At 43.8% G+C, this 18,180-nt stretch overlaps 2 long non-coding RNA genes across 2 annotated transcripts in view; one reads left to right on the top strand and one right to left on the bottom strand.

The window, feature by feature from the left end:
- Positions 1–18,180, top strand: part of LOC121567332 — a 104,993-nt gene that overhangs the window by 42,510 nt on the left and 44,303 nt on the right. The gene's annotated exons all lie outside the window — the stretch shown is intronic.
- On the bottom strand, positions 4,603–7,754 carry LOC121567333. Its single transcript, XR_006001099.2, has 3 exons — positions 7,447–7,754; positions 6,909–6,983; positions 4,603–5,632 (listed from the first exon to the last, which is right to left on the bottom strand). It is a non-coding gene; the product is annotated as an uncharacterized LOC121567333 (long non-coding RNA).

Raw genomic sequence — 18,180 nt, 5'->3', positions numbered from 1 at the left:
TACTGTATTTACACCAGAGTAGTCCATCCGTCTTCCTGGATATCTACCGTCCTCTAGGTCTGCTAATTTGAAATGAGAACCGCCAGGAGCATAGATATCCAGGAAAAGGGAACAGTTCAGTAAATAAACGTAGAAGTACAATGATAATGCCTACAGTGCATTCGGAAAGTATTCAGACCCCTTGACTATTTCCACATTATGTTGCGTTACAGCCTTACTCTAAAATTGATTAAATCAAACATCTCATCATTCTACACACAATACCCCATAATGACAAAGCGAAAACAGGTTTTTAGATTTGTTTGCAAATTTATAATAAAAAAATAACTGAAATACCTTATTTACATACGTTTTCAGACCCTTTGCTATGAGACTCGAAATTGAGCTCAGGTGCATCCTGTTTCCATTTATCATCCTTGAGATGTTTCTACAACTTGATTGGCGTCCACCTGTGGTAAATTCAATTGATTGGACATGATTTGGAAAGGCACACACCTGTCTATATAAGGTCCCACAGTTGACAGTGCATGTCAGAGCAAAAACCAAGCCATGAGGTCGAAGGAATTGTCCGTAGAGCTCCGAGACAGGATTGTGTTGAGGCACGGATCTGGGGAAGGGTACCAAAATTTCTGCAGCGTTGAAGGTCCCTAAGAACACAGTGGCCTCCATCATTCATCATTGGAACCACCAAGACTCCTAGAGCTGGCCACCTGGACAAACTGAGCAATTGGGGGAGAAGGGCCCTTGGTCACTCTGACAGAGCTCCAGAGTTCCTTTGTGGAGATGGGACAACCTTCCAGAAGGACAACCATCTCTGCAGCACTCCACCTATCAGGCCTTTATGGTAGAGTGGCCAGACTGAAGCTGCTCCTCAGTAAAAGGCACATGACAGCCTGCTTGGAGTTTGCCAAAAGGCACCTAAAGGACTCTCAGACCATGAGAAACAAGATTCTCTGGTCTGATGAAACCAAGATTGAACTCTTTGGCCTGAATGCCAAGCGTCACGGTTGGAGGAAACTTGGCACCATCCCTATGGTGAAGCATGGTGGTGGCAGCATCATGCTGTGGGGATGTTTTTCAGCGGCAGGGACTGGGAGACTAGTCAGGATTGAGGGAAAGATGAACGGAGCAAAGTACAGAGAGATCCTTGATGAAAACCTGCTCCAGAGCACTCAGGACCTCAGACTGGGGTGAAGGTTCACCTTCCAACAGGACAACGACCCTAAGCACACAGCCAAGACAACGCAGGAGTGGCTTCGGGACAAGTCTCTAAATGTCCTTGAGTGGCCCAGCCAGAGCCCAGACTTGAACCCGATCTAATAGCTCTTGAGAGACCTGAAAATAGCTGTGCAGCCATCCCCATCCAACCTGACAGCGCTTGAGAGGATCTGCAGAGAAGAATGGGAGAAACTCCCCAAATACAGGTGTGCCAAGCTTGTAGCGTCATATCCAAGAAGACTCAAGGCTGTTATCGCTGCCGAAAGGTGCTTCAACAAAGTACTGAGTAAAGGGTCTGAATACTTATATAAATCTGATATTTCAGTTTTTTTATTTTTATACATTTGCTACAATTTCTAAAAACCAGTGTTTGCTTCGTCATTATGAGGTATTGTGTGTAGATTGATTAGGGAAAAAAATTTTTTGATCAATTTTAGAATAAGGCTGTAACGTAACAAAATGTGGAAAAGGTCAAGGGGTCTGAATACTCTCCGAATGCATTGTTTATACTAGATAAAGAATGCACAAATTATGTCACAAGTTTATTGTTGCCCACACAAACTTCCCTTATTTACATATGATTTACACTGAGTGTACAAAACATCTTTCAATTATGTCGACTGACCAGGTGAGTCTAGGTGAAAGCTATGATCCATTATTGATGTCACTTGTTAAATCCACTTAAATCAGTGTAGATGAATGGGACGAGAGTGGTTAAAGAAGGACTTTTAATCCTTGAGACAATTGAGGCGGTGCACAATTGAGGCGGCGCACAGTCAGCCCAGGGTCGTCCAGGTTAGGGGAGGGTTTGGCCGGCCGGGATTTCCTTGTCCCATCGCGCTCTAGCGACTCCTTGTGGCGGGTCGGGCGCCTGCAAGCTGACACTCGGTCGCCAGCTGGACTGTGTTTCCTCCGACACATTAGTGCGGCTGGCTTCCGGGTTAAGCGAGCAGTGTTTCAAGAAGCAGTGCGGCTTGGCAGGTTCGTGTTTCGGAGGATGCATGGCTCTCGACCTTCACCTCTCCCGAGTCCGTAGGGGAGTTGCAGCGATGGGACAAGACTGTGACTTTTGGATATCACGAAATTGGGGTAAAAGTGAAAAACTAAAACAACAGTTTCCTGTGTATATCAAGAATGGTCCACCACCCAAAGGAAATCCAGCCAACTTGACACAACTGTGGGAAGCATTGGAGTCAACATATACTAGCATCCCTGTGGAACGCTTTCGACACCTTGTGGAGTCCATGCCCCGACGAATTGAGGCTGTTCTGAGGTCAAAATGGGCTGCAACTCAATATTAGGAAGGTGTTCCTAATGTTTTGTACAGTCAGTGTATATATTTGGTTGTAGGCCTCCCTCTTTCAACACTACCCAGGAGCCAATAGGGAAAGCTCAGATCCTTCCCTGCTCAAAGGTGTGCCAACTGCATCCTGTGTTGCGTGGCGACGTCTCATCGAAGTTGTAGACACTCAGCTGTTGTTGGTGGTGGCACTTCAGGGAGTCTTGGGTCATTCTCCATGGTGTAGCCCCAATTGAGAGCCCAGTCTTCTCAACACTAAGTTCTAGGATGTAGGTGTAGTCCTTTGCTGTTTTCAACATGTAGACACCATCTTTCGAGACTTGGTATTGTAGATAGAATAATATTTGGTGAGTATTTTGTCTATAGAATTTCATTACTGTCATTGCAGAACTGTAGTTGACATCTGTTGAAAATATAGCAGCGATAACATGTATTATATTGTAATGAGTTCTAATAATGGAAATGTTTTGGTTTTACATCATACAAATCTTTTTCACAACCAAGAGGATGATTGACACTTACACTACCGGTCAAAAGTTTTAGAACACCTACTCATTCAAGGGTTTGTCTTTATTTTTACTATTTTCTACATTGTGGAATAATAGTGAAGACATCAAAACTATGAAATAACACATATGGAATCATGTAGTAACCAAAGAAGTGTTAAACAAATCAAAATTTATTTTATATTTGAGATTCTTTAATTAGCCACCCTTTGCCTTGATGACAGCTTTGCACACTCTTGGCATTATCTCAATCAGCTTCATGAGGTAGTCACCTGGAATGCATTTCAATTAACAGGTGTGCCTTCTTAAAAGTTAATTTGTGGAATTTCTTTCCTTCTTAATGCGTTTGAGCCAATCAGTTGTTACAAGGTAGTGGGGTATACAGAAGATAGCCCTATTTGGTAAAAGACCAAGTCCATATTATGGCAAGAACAGCTCAAATAAGCAAAGAGAAACGACAGTCCACCATTACTTTAAGAAATGAAGGTCAGTCAATCCGGAACATTTCAAGAACTTGTAAAGTTTCTTCAAGTGCAGTTGCAAAACCATCAAGCGCTATGATGAAACTGGCTCTCATGCGGACTGCCACAGGAATGGAAGACCCAGAGTTACGTCTGCTGCAGAGGATACGTTCATTAGAGTTACAAGCCTCATAAATTGCAGCCCAAATAAATGCTTCACCGAGTTCAAGTCACAGACACATCTCAACATCAACTGTTCAGAGGAGACAGCGTGAATCAGGCCTTCATGGTCGAATTGCTGCAAAGAAACCACTACTAAGGGACATCAATAAGAAGAAGAGACTTTATTGTGCCAAAAAACACGAGCAATGGATATTAGACCGGTGGAAATGTGTCCTTTGGTCTGGAGTCCAAATTGGAGATTTTTGGTTCCAACCGCCGTGTCTTTGTGAGACGCGGTGTGGGTGAACGGATGATCTCCGCATGTGTAGTTCCCACCGTAAAGCATGGAGGAGTAGGTGTTATGGTGTGGGGGTGCTTTGCTGGTGACACTGTCTGTGATTTATTTAGAATTCAAGGCACACTTAACCAGCATTGCTACCACAGCATTCCGCAGCGATACGCCATCACATCTGGTTTGGGCTTAGTGGGACTATCGTTTGTTTTTCAACAGGACAATGACCCAACACACCTCCAGGCTGTGTAAGGGCTATTTTACCAAGAAGGAAAGTGATGGAGTGCTGCATCAGATGACCTGGCCTCCACAATCCCCCGACCTCAGCCCAATTGAGATGGTTTGGGATGAGTCAGACTTCAGAGTGAAGGAAAAGCAGCCAACAAGTGCTCAGCATATGTGGGAACTCCTTCAAGACTGTTGGAAAAGCATTCCAGGTGAAGCTGGTTGAGAGAATGCCAAGAGTGTGCAAAGGCTGTCATCAAGGCAAAGGGTGGCTTTTTGAAGAATCAGAAATATAAAATATATTTTGATTTGTTTAACACTTTTTTTTGCTTACTACATGATTATTTCATAGTTTTGATGTCTTCACTATTATTCTACAATTTAGAAAATAGTAAAAATAAAGAAAAACCCTTGAATGAGTAGGTGTTCTAAAACGTTTGACCGGTAGTGTATGTCTTGTTGCCCTCTGCGTTCTCCAATGCTGGACAATGGTTACTATGGTTCAGTCAAGTGCTGCCAGTGAGGGTTCCAGCCTCATAGACTGGAGTAGGGAAAGCAAACCGCTTACATGAGTAGCTATGTGGTTCTGGAAGGACTCCAGCTCAGACGTAAAGCTAAATTAGACAACAAATCAAACATGCTCCATCAATCCTAATCCGAATATGATTTTATCATTTGACAACTATGAGAGGAATTGCATTATATTCCATGTTAAATACATTCAGTTTAGGATGAAGGGAGTTAGTATTTTGGGATAATTGGAGGAGGCAGATATTAGGCAGAATGAAGAATGAATATTTCCAGTCATTCAATATAATGTAATGTTAGTCTTATACTCAATACATGTGTAGCTTTTGGGCTAGGACTGTCTACATCTTAGCCAGACAGCTCAAATGAGGAAAAAACATAGTAATATCTCTGTTCTGTAGGCAAATATATTGGCATAGTATGGCATCAATACTCAAAGTAAGTGGAAAGCCATCACACTACACACCAGTTCCATATTCTTTGTATGTGCACTTGTGTATAGGAAGCTGAAGAAGAGTAGCAAGCTGCCTGAAGTTCTCGTCGTAGGTGATAGACGATGCTGGCCGACAATGTCATCTTCACACATTACTTGCTGATGCCCTGCAAAAAGACGCCACATCCGTTCTGGAGACTCCGCACGATCCACTGCATCACGCACGTATTCATACAGCCCAATGACAGGAAGTGTCTCTATGCATGGTGGATTCTGAAGTGCACCGCCAGTTCTGTGTGGACAAAGACAACCATCATATAGTTATGAAGACACTTCCTCATCAAATCATATTATATCAAAGAGAAACTCATACTGTGGCACGTACTGCACAAAAAGAGGGGGAACCATCATCAGAACTATCGTCGGAGCGGTTGTCATCTGGTTCCCAATCCTCATCGGAAGTCTCCCACTGGTCATCAGAAGGCACCCAGGTCTTCGCAGTCTATACTGTAAAACATACAGTACATACATTTGTAAATGACAAACTTCAACTATAGGTAGATTTTGCTCATCCATCTATATGCCAGGACATGTACAGTGCATTTGGAAAGTATTCAGACCCCTTGACTTTCTTTCCAAATGTTGTTACGTTACAGCGTTATTCTAAAATGGATTCAATTGGACATTCAAGGACTTGTCCCGAAGCCACTCCTGAGTTGTCTTGGCTGTGTGCTTAGGGTCATTGTCCTGTTGGAAGGTGAACCTTCGCCCCAGTCTGAGGTCCTGAGCGCTCTGGAGCAGGTTTTCATCAAGGATCTCTCTGTACTTTGCTCCGTTCATCTTTCCCTCGATCCTGACTAGTCTCCCATCCCCTGACGCTGAAATATATCCCCCACAGCATGATGCTGCCACCACCATGCTTCACCGTTGGGATGGTGCCAGGTTTCCTCCAGACGTGACACTTGGCATTCAGGCCAAAGAGTTCAATCTTGGTTTCATCAGACCAGGGAATCTTGTTTCTCATGGTCAGAGATTCTTTAGGTGCCTTTTGGCAAACTCCAAGCTGGCTGTAATGTGCCTTTTACTGAGGAGCAGCTTCAGTCTGGCCACTCTACCATAAAGGCCTGATTGGTGGAGTGCTGCAGAGATGGTTGTCCTTCTGGAAAGTTCTCCCATCTCCACAGAGGAGCTCTGTCAGAGTGACCATCGGGTTCTTGGTCACCTCCCTGACCAAGGCCCTTCTCCCCCGATTGCTCAGTTTGGCCGGGCGGCCAGATTTGTACCCTTCCCCAGATCTGTGCCTGACACAATCCTGTCTCGGAGCTCTACAGACAGTTCCTTCGACCTCATAGCTTGGTTTTTGCTCTGACATGCACTGTCAACTGTGGGACCTTATATCCTTATATAGACAGGTGTGTTCCTTTCCAAATCATGTCCAATCAATTGAATATACCACAGGTGGATGCCAATCAAGTTGTAGAAACATCTCAAGGATGAGCAATGGAAACAGGATGCACCTGAGCTCAATTTCAAGTCTCATAGCAAAGGGTCTGAATACTTATGTGAATAAGGTATTTCTGTTTTTATTTGTAATAAATTTGCTAGAAAAATAAAACATTTGCTTTGTCGTTATGGGGTATTGTGTGTAGATTGATGAGGTTTTTATTTTATTTAATACATTTTAGAATAAGGCTGTAACGTAACAGTATGTGGAAAAAGTCAAGGGGTCTGAATATATTCCGAATGCACTGTATCTGGTTAAGCAAATACAGTTCATACTTACACGCTGTTACATTAGGTCTTTGGCCTCGTCGTCGTCTACAGTCACAGGGTCCTCACAAATGCTCATTTTTTTCACCTTTTAAAATGGAAAAGTAAAGTCACTCACAGGAAATTCTCAAGATGAACGTATTTATGGAAAACTGTGTAATCACTGTAGAGTAAAAAACAACACCCAAAGTAAACCCATAAAACTATTCACACTGGCTAGCTAGCCAATATCAGCATGGCTTTCAGACCACAGACATCAGAAATATAACACAAGGTCAGGTAACGTTATACACATAAGTTAGCTAGTTACGACAAACTAGTAAAGCGACATTTTATATTATAATGAAACAAACCAATGTCACAGTCATCTAACAAGCTACACTAGCTAACGTTAGCTAGCCAGCTTATACGAACTATTGGATGCATGGCTTGAAAACAATCAAAACCAGTAATCCAAAATATAATAGTTGTATACATATTTATTACTAAATAGCAAAAACGACATTTCGCTTTATCTAACAAGATATATTACCTAGCTAGCTATGGCTTACCTTTTCAGCAGAAAAAATGCTAACTCTGGGTCGGTTTTGAATCTCTTCAACTCCCCACGCGAGTTCTCTCCACTGTGTGAATGCAAATCCGAGGTTCACTCTCGTCTTGACCCGGGCTCTAGCGCTTTCCCTTTTCACCCGTTTGCTCTCCAAAGTTCTCTGTTTCTTTGCTTTAGATGGAGGAGTTGCTGCTGCTTGGTCAGGTCGTTTGCCCCTTGGGTCTGCCACTAGCCAAGTGTGGACATGGGCTCAGCTTGCTAGCTTTCATAATGCTACCCGTTAGAATATCCCTGAGCTGTGGCACCGCCTCCTCACTGATGGAAACACGTCACGCAGCACAGAATATGGTGGGAAAATCTAACCCGACAGGGAAAATTTTAACCAACGAATACAGCGGTTCTCTGGCAGGCTATAGGCACAATATTGTTACTGTTGCATCACGTTAGATGACCACAAGCAACTTATTGAAGCTTTTGAACATATCAATTTTTTTTTTACAAACAGTTACATATTGCAGCTTTAACTGTTTTGCAAAAGTTACCCCTGTTTTGAGAAAAGTGTTCAAGCAATCGAGAAAAACCTGTAAGACAATATAACATAAACAATTCCTGATACATGCATGTAATGCATGACATGGGCCTAGATAAACATAAAGTTGAAAAAAGTAACTTAAAGATCAGGCTTAAAAACAGGTTTAGCCGCAAAGCTGAAAAAATTATGAATGGAAAACTTTGTCTATCTGTCTGTCTGTTGGTCTGTATTTCTCAGTCAACCGTGCTGCTAGGGCTTCTTATTATATTATTATATATTATATTGTTATTATATTATTAAGTCTCTCTCTCCCGCCCTCTGTCTGTGTGGAGAGGTGAGAGGGAGAGTGATTGGTGGTGATGGAAAGAGCGATTAGGTTGATGTCATTTTCCCTGAAGACGTTGACATGTTTATCTGTCCTGTCTCCCCTCTGTCCCCTGGAGGGAAACCTGTCTTACCCAGGCTCTCCTCTTAACCTGGGGAGCCCAAATCTGGAGGGGAAACTCACAGATCTAGAGTGGAGGGAGGGAAAGAGAAGTGGAGAGAGAGAGGAGGAGAGGCGTATGGAGAGAGAGAGAGGAGGAGAGGCGTGAGGAGTGGAGAGAGAGAGGAGGAGAGTCATGAGGAGTGGAGAGAGAGAGAGGAGGAGAGGCGTGAGAGGAGGAGAGGCGTGAGTAGTGGAGAGAGGAGGAGAGGCGTGAGGAGAGAGAGAGGAGGAGAGGTGTGAGGAGAGAGGGAGGAGGAGAGGTGTGAGGAGAGAGAGAGAGAGAGGAGAGGCGTGAGAGGAGGAGAGGCGTGAGTAGTGGAGAGAGAGAGAGGAGGAGAGGCGTGAGGAGAGAGAGAGGAGGAGAGGTGTGAGGAGTGGAGAGAGAGAGAGAGAGGAGGAGAGGCGTGAGAGGAGGAGAGGCGTGAGTAGTGGAGAGAGAGAGGAGGAGAGGCGTGAGTGGAGGAGAGGCGTGAGTAGTGGAGAGAGAGAGAGGAGGAGAGGCGTGAGAGGAGGAGAGGTGTGAGGGTGGAGAGAGAGGAGGAGAGGTGTGAGGAGTGGAGAGGAGAGGAGGGAGAGGCGGGAGAGAGAGAGGAGGAGAGGTGTGAGGAGTGGAGAGAGAGAGGAGGAGAGGTGTGAGGAGTGGAGAGAGAGAGGAGGAGAGGCGTGAGAGGAGGAGAGGCGTGAGTAGTGGAGAGAGAGAGAGGAGGAGAGGCGTGAGGAGAGAGAGAGGAGGAGAGGTGTGAGGAGTGGAGAGAGAGAGAGAGGAGGAGAGGCGTGAGGAGTGGAGAGAGAGAGGATGAGAGGTGTGAGGAGTGGAGAGTGAGAGAGGAGGAGAGGCGTGAGGAGAGAGAGAGAGGAGGAGAGGCGTGAGGAGTGGAGAGAGAGAGGAGGAGAGGCGTGAGGAGTGGAGAGAGAGAGAGGAGGAGAGGCGTGAGGAGTGGAGAGAGAGAGGGCCCGAAAAGGACAGGGCTGGAGAAAGAGAAAAATAAGGCTTGAGTCAGTCTCATGTGGTTCCGCTGATGTAGACTAATTGCGGGGGATATACAGTATTAGCTGCTGGGGCCTGAAGTGGCTGTGGCAGGCCTAACACAAGCTCTCTTTGTGTGCTGGAGAGGCCTGGCCACCACTAATCACAGGAGAGACACCCTGAGTTTGCGATAGAGAGCTGTGACAATCCACTTAGCACGCTCTGTAATCTCTTTAGCCATTAGTACTATTTAAAGGAGGGCACACACATGCACAGACCCACACACACTCATGTGGGGGTTTCAGGCTTTAAGGGGCACAGGATACAGTGCCTTCAGAAAGTATTCACACCCCTTGACTTTTTCCACATTTTGTTGTGTTACAATGTGGGATTAAAATGGATTTAACTGTCATTTTTTGTCAGCGATCTAGACAAAATACTCTGTCAAAGTGGAAGAAAAATTCTAACATTTGTAAAATAAATTATGAAAAATAAAACACTAATAAATCTTTATTACATAAGTATTCAACACCCTGAGTCAATACATGTTAGAATCACCTTTGGCAGTGATTACAGCTGCGAGTCTTTCTGGGTAAGTCTCTTAAGAGCTTTGCACTCCTGGATTGTACAATATTTGCACATTATTCTTTTAAAAATGTTTAAAGCTCTGTCATGTTGGTTGTTGATCATTGCTAGACAGCCATTTTCAAGCCTTGCCATAGATTTTCAAGCCGATTTAAGTCAAAACTGTAACTAGGCCACTCAGGAACATTCAATGTCGTCTTGGTAAGCAACTCCAGTGTATATTTGGCCTTGTGTTTTAGGTTATTGTCCTGCTGAAAGGTGAATTTGTCTCCTGTTGGAAAGCAGACTGAACCATGTTTTCTTGTAGAATTTTGTCTGTGCTTAGCTCTATTCCGTTTATTTTTATAAACAAAAAAAAACTCCCTAGTCCTTGCCGATGACAAGCATACCCATAACATGATGCAGCCACCACCATGCTTGAAAATATGAAGAGTGGTTCTCCGTGATGTGTTGTATTGGACTTGCCCCAAACATAACCCTATTCAGGACATAAAGTATATTTATTTGCCAAATTTTTTGCAGTTCACTTTAGTGCCTTATTTCAAACAGGATACATGTTTTGGATATTTATTTATTTTTGTACAGGCTTCCTTATTTTCACTCTGTCATTTAGGTTAGTATTGTGGAGTAACTACAATGTTGTTGATCCATCCTCAGTGTTCTCCTATCATAGCCATTAAACATAGCCATGTAACTGTTTTAAAGTCACCATTGGCCTCATGGTGAAATCCCTGATTGGTTTCCTTCCTCTCCGGCAACTGAGTTAGGAAGGACGCATGTATCTTTGTGGTGACTGGGTGTACTGATACACCATCCAAAGTGTAATTAATAACTTCACCATGCTCAAAGGGATATTTAATGTCTGCTTTTTTTATGTATTAACCATCTACCAATAGGTGCTTGACTTTGCGAGGCATTGGAAAACCTCCCTGGTCTTTGTGGTTGAATTTATGTTTGAAATTCGCTGCTCGACTGAGGGACCTTAAAGATAATTGAATGTGTGGGGTACAGAGATGAGGTTATTCAAAAATCATGTTAAACACTATTATTGCACACAGAGTGAGTCCATGCAACTTATTATGTGACTTGTTAAGCACATTTTTACTCCTGAACTTATTTAGGCTTGCAGTAACAAAGTGGTTGAATACTTATTGACTCAAGACATTTCAGCTTTTCATTTTTAAATAATTTGTAAAAATGTCTAAAAACATAATTCCACTTTGACATTATGGGTATTGTGTGTATGCCAGTGACACAAAATCTAAATTTAACAAATGTTAAATTCAGGCTGTAACACAACAAAATGTTGAAAAAGTAAAGGGGTGTGAATACTTTCTGAAGGCATTCTATGCTACTCTGTGAACTGGGCAGCTTTTCACTGCTGTAACATGTTTAGCATTGTGTATTAACTGTCTGTGTGTGTGTTAACTGTGTGTGTGTGTGTGTGTGTGTGTTAACTGTGTGTGTGTATTAACTGTCTGTGTGTGTGTTAACTGTCTGTGTGTGTGCGTGGACTGCCATAGGCACTAAACGGAGCCAGGCCTGGAGTGTGATGACAGAGCCCAGACCCGGCCAAATAAAATCTATCCACAATCCAATTAGGTTTGGGAGCTCCAGCAGCCCTGCTCTCCTCTCTCCTCTTCCCTCTCTCCTCTCCTTTTCCCTCCCACGCTCCTCTCTCCTCTCCCCTCCTCTCCTCTCCCCTCCTCTCCTCTACTCTCTTCCCCTCTTCTCTCCTCTCTCCACATAATCAATATCAACCTCCTAGCTCCACTTTATGGCTGTTTCATGGGGCTGGCTGGCTGGAGTGATGAGGAGAAGTGGAGGATGTTAATTTGGCTTGCTGGGCCCGGTTGGTTTTATGGATCAGGGAGGAAAAATGAGGCGAGGATTATAAGCAGCAGGTTATGAGGAGCAAACATGACAGGCCAACCTCGGATTTAGGAGGGTTATGTAAATGTACTTGTCAACAAAATGTTTTTTTATGCTGTCTCTGTATTTCTCTCTCTCTCTCTCTGTCTGTCGGGTTAGATGGTGAGCACTGAGCAGGGCGAGCGAGTCGGGATGCAGCTTTGGATTGTTATGTAGAGCGATGTGGGAGAAGAGATGGACCGTAAAGATGTCATTTTCTCCTGACAGACTGGGTTTGGGAGGTTTGGAGTGAAGTTTTTATTGTGGACAGGGGAGAGGTTTGATAGTAGAGAGCGAGAGAGAGTCTTTCAATGCAATCTACCTCTGGGCTGGTAGTAAGTCGAAGAAGAGTACATTTGGTACAGTGATCTGAAAACATTGTGGACTAGACTAGGCCCTGTGTGCTATTTAGCCTATCTAATCATTTAAGTCTGACTTCAGAATCATTGAATGAAACAAGTTAAGGTGCAGTCTTTTTTCCTTTGGTGATTTTGACCCAGGCAGGTGTGGCAAGCTGTGCTGTGACGCGCTAAAAAAAAGAAAAGATTGCACCTGTACATTGTTTTATCCTAAGAGTAAGCTGTCAGTGAAGTGCGTGCGTCCAGGCATCAGTGGTGGTCAGTAAATATGAGGACGGGATTTTTACCGACCTCCTGACCCTATTGGGTAGCCTGCATAAACACGGTCCTGCGTCCTACACATGCATGCCCCCGCATGACCGGCGCCAGCACGCCTTCTGTTTGCATTTACTCCTTCCTGTATATATACCGTGCATCACCCTCCACCACATATCCCTGGCCATTATCAACCCTCAGCTAGACATTCAGAATAGGGATTCTGGGGCCCCCCTTCCAATGCTAGGGCTGTGCGATATATTGAGTTAATTTGATTATTTTGAATTTGTTTTTGCGCGATATTTCAAATGCCTGTATCGCAAGAATTGAGGTTTTGTTATTTTTCGTTTTCATGAGCGTTTATGTCCGCTTGTTCTCCTGTTGTATTTTTGGTCTCGTGTCTTTCACTCCTCTGTGCTGTGTGCACCTCCCCATTTACACCAGAGATTAAGAGATGCACGTCGCCGCCCTAACAATGGGAGTCGTTGTCCCAAAAGCGAGGCTAGCGACAAGCTTAGGTCCAAAATAAGCCCATAGAAACGCATTGGGTTTATTTTGGGAAGATTTTAGCAAGAGTGAAACCTCTCGCTTCGCCTCTTCCTCTATGGCAGGGTTCTTCAATTCCGGTCCTGGAGGGCCGAAACACCTCTGTTTTTCATCCTCTCCTTCTAATCAGGGGCTAATTCAGACCTGGGACACCAGGTGAGTGCAATTAACTACCAGGTAGAATGTGTTTCGGCCCTCCAGGACTGGAATTGAAGAACCCTGCTCTATGGTTTACACACACCAAGCCCCTCCCCATGCCTCTCATGCCAACAAAGTTGAAAAGCGGTTTCAACTCACTATTTGCATTTGAGGTTTGGTCCAACAGAATGGACATCAAAACACATTGAGACATTATTTTACTGTAATGGAGGAGAAGTTAACTTTTCTAACGATACCCTTTTTATGTCTGAACTACTCAAATTGCGCACAGAGCAGACACTACTAAAATGAGAGTATCAATGAACATTGATTCTGCTATTGGGGTACCGCGTACCGCTAGCAGCATTTTAGCCAAAGACTGTTATGCTAGCTGTCTAGTCTGTGTTTTATAAATGTGCAATAAGCATAAAACACAATTCTATAAGGAATTGGTAACTCATTCTCATTCTGAGGAATAAGGTAGGCCACTTGATTTCAACATCTGAACAAAGTGGACAGGCTAACATGCTTTTCAAACAGTTGGAGACAGACAGAATGGTGTGTTCATAACAATTCAACTGTTAAATATTATTAGCTAGCAAATAGATCCAAGTTGGCTAAACTTGGAATATGAAGATTAGCTGGCTAATCACACAGCACGTGGGCTTGAGAGATTGTTGATGAGACTTGTGTTAATTTTCTATAGCCTAATGCCTGCTACAAGAAGTTAGTCATTATTAGTGAATGTGCATTATGCATGGCATTTTTATAGACAGACTTGATAGCCAGATTAGTGATTATTGTAAAACAAAAGCAGGTTAAACTATTTTGATAAAATAATACAATTATTAGTGGGTCTTATGATTGTGGAAGGCTTATATTTAGCCTAGGTATAATTTCACAAGCTCTGAATTCTTTAGATTATTGCCGACTGTTTGAAATGCAGTGTATTTGACCTGTAATTGTACAACAACGCTTATTTAGAGAAAACATGAAATATTTTTTTTATATATCGCGAATCGTGTGAAGACATGATTTTTAGGCCACATTGCCCAGCCCTATCCAGCGCGCACACACTCGCACACACTCGCACGCACTCATACACACCTCAAAAATCACCCTTTACCCTTTGCCACCAGTGTGAAACGCAAAAAGATCTTGTCTTTTTCAATACATTTTGCATGAAAACATGTTGCCCGAGCACCAAGTTGCCTGCTGTCATACTAGGAGTGTGATAAATGTTTAATGAAAACAACACCTCACACGGCTCCGTGTCAGCCAGCAGCTCTGAAAGGGGCCGCCTTTGATCTTGACAGACACTCTAAAGGGCTGCACTGCCGAGCCCCCCGCGCACACACACACACACACACACAAACACCGCCTAGCATCACACCGCTCCTCTCCCACCACCCGGCACGGCAACCTGGGTGCAAATTAGGGGCGGAAGGCGGTGAAGGTGTGAAGTGCGTGCATGCGTGCGCGCGTATGTCGAGATTATCATAACTTCCTGCTTAGGCTCTAATACTCGAGAGGGGGGAGAGGAGGAAAAATGTGCTAGGCTGTCAAAAACAAGAAACAACCTAACCCTGAGTGAAAGCATTGTTTTACATATGCCTTGAAACACTTTATCGCTTGTTACGGAGCAACGTGTATCATCCACAAATGAGTGGGTTAAATAGGGACTAAACTAGAGACGGCAAAGTGCTCGACACCTCTAAACAGCCACCTGGAGCTGCTTAGCAGGGACTTTGATCCACCTGTCAGTTTTGTCACTGCCGCAACGCTGCTGCTTCGAGGAAGAGCAGAGACACTGGATTTCACCACAGGAGACGACAGGGATGACAGCAAGTCATCACCATCATCATCACGCCAATCCATCTATTAGCTACTATACTAGCTAATATCATACCATCATGATATGACACCAATCAAGCTATTATTATCAGTACTCTCTTTACCATTATACATTTTTGAATGATTATTGCTTGAGTTTATTCTTCCTGTAATATGATATTGCCAGGCATCAAAGCAAAGGAAAAGACACCTAAATCAAAATACTCGGCTCATTATAGTGTTTACAAGTCCTATTGGTGATTAAGTGTGTCGCACGCTTCAGTTCATTATTCTCACGTGCACTTTGCATCCTCACTAGTCCTCAGTATCTCACATACTGTGAGACACACACACACACATACACACACACACACACTTTGCGATACTATGTGCAGCAGTAAATTCACAAAGGAAGTAGTAGGCTAGCGGTTGATTGACAGGGCTCTGTCTCTGCTACTAGTAAATGTACCTAATAATACCTCAAGGCCTCAAGCCTCATTACTACTCCATTACCCAGATACCGACAGTCCTCTCACAGGGGCAGTTTGTGTGTGTGCTTGTGTGTTTGCATGTGATGTCTTATGATAAAGCTGAGTGAGTGAACAGACAGGCGGACGGACGGACAGACCGACACAGAGTTTCGAACCACTTTTGGACCCCAGGCTTGTGGAGATGTTGAAATGATAGGGACCCTGAGCGGACTGGGCCAATGGTGAGGTGGGTGATTGTGACGTAGGACGGGGGACTGAGGGGCGGTTTGGGTGAGACGGATAGGTAGATAAAAGTCTGGCCCAGCTGTAATGGTCTCCCAGCTGGCCGCTCCGCTTGCTAGCCCTGTTCTGCTAATTACACCAGTTGAGCTCCCAATAATGACATTGAAATTGTCCCTTAGGATAAAGACGGGAAGGGGAAGACAGGGCACCGGGCATCTTCTGACAAAACAAAACAAACAAACCCAAATGAAGACGCAAACTTGATAGGTAATTTCCCCCAATTGTTAAGCCGTGGAGTGAGGTGTTATGATCTGTAGTCTGTTGTGTGTGTGAATGCATGGAATCCCAGCTGTTGAGCAAGTGGCCTTTGTCAAATATTGATGGCAGAACACACACACACAATGGGTGTGAACGTTTAAACGAAATTGGAATCCTTAACGTTAAGAAATATCCCTAACCGAAAAACGATGTTTTCGTTTTTTCCCTCACAAAATTAAAATCACAGTGCAGTTATCACAAAACATATAATTTTTCGTGTTATAGCCTAACTAGACGACGGGCTATGAAGGCCTGGGGAAAGCTGTTTAATTTAAAGGTAGACTCTGCAATATTGTAAATGCAAAAAGTAAACAGCATAGTGGGTCAATTTCCACAACAACTAAGAGCGTCGAAGCGCGACGCTCAACAAAAGCCTCTATGAACAGCGTTAAACGAAGCTGTGCACATGCGCAGATACTGTCTGTGACTGTGTGAGAGAAAAAGTGTTGCATCTCACTCATCTCAATATCCTAGCCTATTCATTGATGATAGGCCCTGCTTTACTGATGTTGCGAGACATTGCAAGCCAAGAAATTGCGAGATACTGCATTTGATAGATAGGCCTAGTCGTGGTTCTGACTCTGTCTGCCTGGTAGCCGACCTGCCTGTATTTTGCCCCTCCCCTCTCTCTCCGTCCCTCGCTAGCTCGCTATGAAAGTTTGTGTTCTTGGAAGTACGGCAACTAATCAGTCTCCTCCGTTCCAAAAATACTGAATCTAGAGTCTTGACACTCAGAAATGGGAGTCGACACCGGGAGTTGAGGAATCAATTATTTTGGAGTTGACTCTCCACCACTACGTCATCGTCATTAACCATCTGAAGGAGACGCACCATGAGACCCAATCTGTTGCTGGCAGCAGTGCAGTTGCATTGTGAATTTACATGGAATTTTAAGCATTTGTCTTATCTTTTTAACGGAAAACCAATACAACATTTCCGTTAATAATGTATTTATATTTGTCACATCCCTAACACAAACACATGTGCACTAACCCACATTATGCACAAATACACAAACCCATCATCACATCCACTCTGTTCACAGTAAATCTGCATCCAGTTGTCTACCAAACTAACTTTTGTGTCGTGTAAGTACAGAAGGGTGAGTGTATGGGAGTCCCAGTGTATTGCTGTTGAGCAAATGGCCTTGGTTTCATTTCAGTGGCAGAGCACCCACGCACACAAACACACATGGCTGTTAATGAACGTTAACGCACATCACGCTCATCACGCTCAACTTATGAAATCGCACTCAAGTTTAGATTTATTTCCCCAATGTTTAATTCATCACGTGGGGCAATGCTTCTCTCTCTCTCTCTCTCTCTCTCTCTCTCTCTGCCTGTACACTGTCTGTATCTATCGCTCCCTCTCTCTCTTTCCCTCCCTCTCTCTCTTCCTCTCTCCGCTCCTCTCCTCCTATCCTGATGGATCCACTAATAGTTATTCCACCACACATACTTAACCCTGACTTCATAAATTCTACTCTGCTCTGACATCGAAACATATGAAATCATATTCCTGGGTGATAAAACGGCGCTAATGCACACAAACGCTTGACAGATTATTACACGGCCGGGCATAGAGATGTCTGATATCAACGGAGCAGTGCTTTATGAAGCGATACATTTTCCCAACTGGCCCCCCTTGGTTTGTGTTTTTTTCTGTTAGTTATGATGAGGGGAGTGTTAGGAACAGGGTTAAATAGGATAGAGAAGAGAAGAGCAATAGTTTGATCTCATAGTCGGATGTGAATGACATACAGTGCATTCAGAAAATATTCAGACCCCTTCACCTTTTCCACATGTTGTTACGTTATTCTAAAATAGATTAGATTGTTTTTCCCCCCTCATCAATCTACACACAATACTCAATAATGAAAACGCAAAAACAGGTATTTAGAAATAAAAAACGGAAATATTACATTTACATAAATACTCAGTACTTTGATGCACCTTTGGCAGCGTTTACAGCCTCAAGTCTTCTTGGGTATGACGCTACAAGCTTGGCACACCTGTATTTGGGGAGTTTCTCCCATTCGTCTCTGCAGATCCTCTCAAGCACTGTCAGGTTGGATGGGGAGCTTCGCTGCAC

This window comes from Coregonus clupeaformis, chromosome 6, assembly GCF_020615455.1.
Source record: "Coregonus clupeaformis isolate EN_2021a chromosome 6, ASM2061545v1, whole genome shotgun sequence".
Taxonomy (NCBI): Eukaryota; Metazoa; Chordata; class Actinopteri; order Salmoniformes; family Salmonidae; genus Coregonus; species Coregonus clupeaformis.
Note: the sequence above shows the minus strand (reverse complement) of the source record. Positions and strands in the feature narration are given on the sequence as shown.